The following is a 5049-nucleotide window of genomic DNA, read 5'->3' as shown; positions in this document are numbered from 1 at the left end:
GGTCACAGCAGAAGAAGAGCCACCTTCATGGAGCCCAGGAAGCTGGTGTGAAATAATAGTAATGCTACCCACGAACACTCGCTTGAGCTCTGAGTTTCCTAAAAGCTGCAGAGAAAAATCGAATAAACAAATCATGGAATGCTAATATTAGCAAAATGTCCCAGGCACGGTGTAGGGGTGAGTCAGAGGAAGGGGATGGGCCTGAGGGAGGGGGGAGTAGTGTATGTTTTCCCGGGTATGTGCATCAACCTGTCTCCAGCAACCACCCCTCCCTTAGGCACCCCAAGGAGGAGCTGCTGTCAGCAGGTGTCTGTTTGCCTGAAATGCCAACGCGGGCAGCCAATCCCGGCCCTGCCGCCAGCCCAGAGTCATCCAGCGAGTTCCCTCGACTTTAGGGTTTTAATAATAACGTTTTTAGAATATTACACGATAGGGGTATTATTGCTTTAATTAGCAATCACATGACATCATGACTAAGAAGGTTTTATTTTGAGAGTGAAGTTATCCATGATGCAAAGTAAGATTATTTTTGGTCTCCTGAAGCGCCTCCTTGACAGCTCGCAATTCTGAAATCCGACAGAACATGTGAATTGTGTCTGACTCGTACACACGAACCTTTCAAAAATACTACTTAAGTTTCCAAGTATACTGAGCTTGAACTCTACATCTGAAGCCAAGAAGGCCCTGCTCTGTAATTAGTAACGAATCGCCTGTCTTCTTTCGATTATTTTCTCTCCGGTTATTATTTGACGAAAGTGGAGTGTCCAACAGGTGTCCCATGTGACCCTCCTCGTCGGATCCCGTAACTGGAACATTCCGCCGTGATGGATGGCAGGGAGACGGAGGGGACGCGTTTGATGTGTGCAGAACCGCAGAGGATGGATCTCTAGCTGGAATGAAAAGAATCCCCATCGCTCTGCAGACGGGAGGGGCGTGGTGAGGCTAACTGATCTATCCTGGTGAAAAGAAGACTTCATGCAATATTAAAAAGAAGCAGAAGAAATGAAAACCCCAGAGTCCTCTCCACCGAAGGTCACGGTAGGAGCTGCCATGACGATGAAAAAAAGGAGAGCCACGTGTTATCCGTCCCTCATGAAGTCATGTGTTGCTCACCTCTTCATATGTCTTTAGAAACATTTGTTTTACACGGGGCTGTCTTATCAAAAGAAACTTAAAAGAAAATACCATTTCAGGGAATGTCTATAGGTTAAAAGATAAAGTAGTGACAAAATGCATTATCAGTTCATCTCTAGAAATTATATCTGTGTTCTTGTAGACACATTCAGAGTTGCTGTGAAAATTTGCACAAAACAAATTTAGAATTTTTACTCTCAGAGCAATGTTAATGATATATAATTAGTAGTATTAAGGGCTGAAAACCTTCATGTGAGAAAGGAAAAATTGGCATCCACCTACGCCCTAAAATAAGTAGTCTCAAAGTTGACACGTACACACACACACACACAAAGGATGAAAAAAAGTCATCAGAACTCTCATCATTCAAAAAAATGGCTCAAATCCAAATGGCTCAAAATGTAAAATGGCTCAAGTCATCTTTCAACCCAAGCAGTACAGAAAGGATTCATAGATCATGTTTCAAGGAGAAAGAATAAAAAGCCTCCGTCCAGGGCTTGTGTGACAGGGGGGTGCAGCTCATGACAAAATGCCACCAGGAGTGGGGGCAGCACAGAGTTGGGTGGCCCGGGTGCAGCTGTGGTCCTCAGGGGAAGACAGACACAGCCGCAGAGCCGGTGGTCACAGGAGAAGTCGCGGGGCAGGGCAGGCCAGAGGAGGACTGCCTGAAACGGCAGGGAGCACGGAGCCTGGCCGCCTGGGGGCGGGGGACTGACTTAGGGGTGACAGCTCACAGCCTCCCGCACGGCGAGTCTGTCGGGGCACAGGACTGAGAACGGTGCATCCCGGGCAGCGACCTGGCGACCAGGGTGGAATAGTGGATGGCGGCCAGGTAGACGCAAGGCCGGGACGGGGTGACGAGGGTATGCGGGAAAGGGGCGGGGCGTGGAGTCCCTGCTGCCGCCGCAGGTCAGCTTCTCACAAGGAGCCGTCCGCTCTCCTGCAAGAGCCCCCTGCGCCCACAGTCCCTCGTGTGTGTGTGTGTGTGTGTGTGCACGCAAGTGTGTTTCCTACGGCTGCCATAACAAATCGACACAAACTGGGTGGCTCAAAACAACAGAAAGTCTCACCGTTTTGAAGGCCAGAATTCTGGAATCCAGGCGACCGCAGGGCTGTGGTCCCCACAGAGACAAGAGCGGGGAATCCCCCCTGCCTGCCCCTCCCACCCCTGCAGACACCAGGACGTGTGGTCACCTCCCTCCACCCTCTGCCCTCCGCAGCAGTCCCATGGCCTCTCCCTGTCTCCCCTCTGTGTGTCCCTTAAAAGGACGCTTGTCTCATGTGCTCACTTCGGCGAAAGCAGAATGCCACAGACTGGGTAATTTGCAAAGAAAAGAAATGTACTTCTCGCAGTTCCGAGGGCTGGAGAGCCCGAGGTGGAGGGGCCGGCATCCGGTGGGCGAGGTGGGCGGGGGCCCACTCCCAGGACAGCAGCATTAACCCGCCCCCTGGTCCCCAGGGCCTAATCGCCACTCGTTAGGCTCCACTTCCAACCTTGTTGCCTTGGAGATGGAGTTTCCAACACACACATTTTGGGGGACACATGTAAGCCATAGCCCTTGTCATTGAAGACCCTTAATTATACCTGCAAAGACCCCTTTTCCAAGCACTGTAACATTCATAGGTCCCAGGGACTAGGATGTGAACACATGATTTTTTTTTTGGGGGGGGGGCGACCATACAACCTGCTACACATACCTCGTTAGTGTTTTAATAAAACGTTCTGCCCTCCTTTCTCACAGAGGCGAACGAGGGGCGCAGGTGCGTTTGGGAGGACTGAGCGCAGAAGCAGACTGAGGTGGAAGCTGGTGCCCGGAGGACCCAGGTGGGCTGGGTGGTGTCACTCAGGAGACCACGGGGCCATGGGAGCCAGTGATGGCCAGGGGACCATCCTGGCTCAAAGAGAACCCCACTCAAATGTCAAGTCCACCCCAACAGAGCACCAGTGACCCTCACCTGGCTCCTCAGACAGGACGGCCCAGAGAGAAGGCACCGGGCGTTGGCTCAAGGTGTCGGGCGGGGGACTACTGGGTGCTTAATACTTGCATCCCAAGGCAATTCGCTGTTGGGGCTGCAGTAGTTTAAGACAGGAACCTGGAAAGAAACAAGAGTCCTAAGAAATCTTAAGAAAACCACCCCGTGGCACCCAGGGCTGTAAACTCTCACTTTCTGAACAGATGAGCTTTGTGTGGAGCACTCGGAAAGCGCGTGGCTAGGTCAGGCCTGGGCTGCTTCTTGGGAAGGTCGGGACTCGGGCAGAGCCCAGGACGGCTGTGAAATCCCAGTGGCCGGCGCAGCGCCTCCGAGGTGCCAGGGAGCCCAGAGAGCAGCCCGCCCACCCTTCCCGGTTGGAAGCCCGGCCCATCTGTCATCCCTCTGCCTGCGTTTGCTGCCCTGGCCCTCGCGGGTTCCAGTGACCCCGCGGAAGGCACCGGACCAGCCAGCGAGCTGCAAACATCCCTCCCCCCACCCAGCTGGCACGGGCGCCCGCATCTGGGAGGCACGGAGCGCGTGTGACTCAGCCCCACTCGGGAAGAGTTGCAGGGCTCGGGCGTTGAGTCATCCTCTTGGAGGTTGTTTTTCTGAACCTCGGAGATGTTTTGGAAGCCACTTACCTGCCCCTCCTCTGGAAGGAGCACTGCCCGACCAGACGTCACTCTGTCCCGCGGGTCTCCAGCAGACACGGGTGTCTGAACAATCTGTGCACTTCTTAAGAAGTAGCCCCCCAGGCCCAGGCCCCGCCCCAGACCTGCTGCGTAAGAGCTCCCAGGGGCGGGGGCCAGGCCTGCGCTGGGTGTTCGGGACTTCTGTTTTGTTCCAGTGTTCCACGAGTGACTCAGACACTCAGCGCTTGCTGAGAGCCACTGAGTTCACTGACCCCAGGTCACCATCGGGGCGCAGAGGCCCCAGGAAACCACAGGCTCTGTCCCAGGTCACAGAATGAGTTAATGAAGACCCTAGCCCCCTCCCAACTCCCTGCGAGTTTCTCCTTCCTCACTCGCTGAGCCTTTCAGGGGAGATTCAAACCCAAGATATCCGTGAATTCAGATGTGCCCCATCCTGGCCCTCCCCATGCGGCTCCCGCCCAGAACGTAAAGCAGTGACGCTCGGTTTGGAGAGGAGAACGGCGCGGCCACTGGTCTGTGAAGGAGCCTCTCAGTTCAGAAGGCAGTTGTGCTTGCCCAGGAGGGCTCAGAGACACCCTCCACGTCTTAGGAAAGAAGGGAACTCTTCTTCCGTAGACGTTAGGGATTTGAGGGGCATAGCTCAGGGGAAATGGAACCTTCTTCCATAGTGACCACCCACGGGAGCTGGGCCAGAGAAACGACCCCGGTCCTCCCCGAGTAAGCAGGACGTGAAAGTGCAGTGTGCTCCCGGGCTCCGAGGGGGTAGGTGGCCCTCACTTGTCACCAGGCCTTCCAGCCGGTGGGGACCAGGAAGCCACACAGCTCCAGCAGCATGGAGGCACAGCACTGCCAGCTCAGCCCTGAGAACAAGGGCGTTCCAAGGTGACCGCAGCACCGTGTTCACGCCTAAGAACAGAAACGCGAATTCAACAGTCTTCTCCACTCTACTGTCCAGCTTGAATTTCCACAAGTATCCCAACATGGCTTTTGTAGTGGTTTTGGTTTTTGACCCAGGAAACATTAAAATTCTTCCAATGCATTTGGTTATTATTATTTTTTTAAATTCTAATCATTCTTTTTTGGTTATTAATATTTTTTTCTTTTATTTTAGAACAGTTCTTCATCCACCCTTGTGTGTGTTTGGTTTTCATGACTTTGAACAGACTCTAGGCTAGTCGTCTTGTAGAACATCTGACACTCTGGATTTGCCTGCTGGCTTCCTGTTAGTTAACATTTGGGGGGAAGAACACCATGTAGGCGACCTTGTTGCAGCACAGGGTTATTCTTT

At 53.3% G+C, this 5049-nt stretch overlaps 1 long non-coding RNA gene across 2 annotated transcripts; it reads right to left on the bottom strand.

The window, feature by feature from the left end:
• Positions 1–470: 470 nt before the first annotated feature.
• Positions 471–4081, bottom strand: LOC105865700 (uncharacterized). 2 transcript variants are annotated; one of them, XR_012920653.1, is made up of 3 exons: positions 3750–4081; positions 3091–3228; positions 471–956 (listed from the first exon to the last, which is right to left on the bottom strand). It is a non-coding gene; the product is annotated as an uncharacterized LOC105865700 (long non-coding RNA). The 2 variants fall into 2 exon arrangements; XR_012920654.1 differs by having other exon boundaries at positions 471–916; positions 3750–4080.
• Between the last annotated feature and the right edge of the window lie 968 nt (positions 4082–5049).

This window comes from Microcebus murinus, chromosome 8, assembly GCF_040939455.1.
Source record: "Microcebus murinus isolate Inina chromosome 8, M.murinus_Inina_mat1.0, whole genome shotgun sequence".
In the NCBI taxonomy this organism is placed as follows: domain Eukaryota; kingdom Metazoa; phylum Chordata; class Mammalia; order Primates; family Cheirogaleidae; genus Microcebus; species Microcebus murinus.
This window is presented reverse-complemented; position numbering and strand designations above follow the sequence as displayed.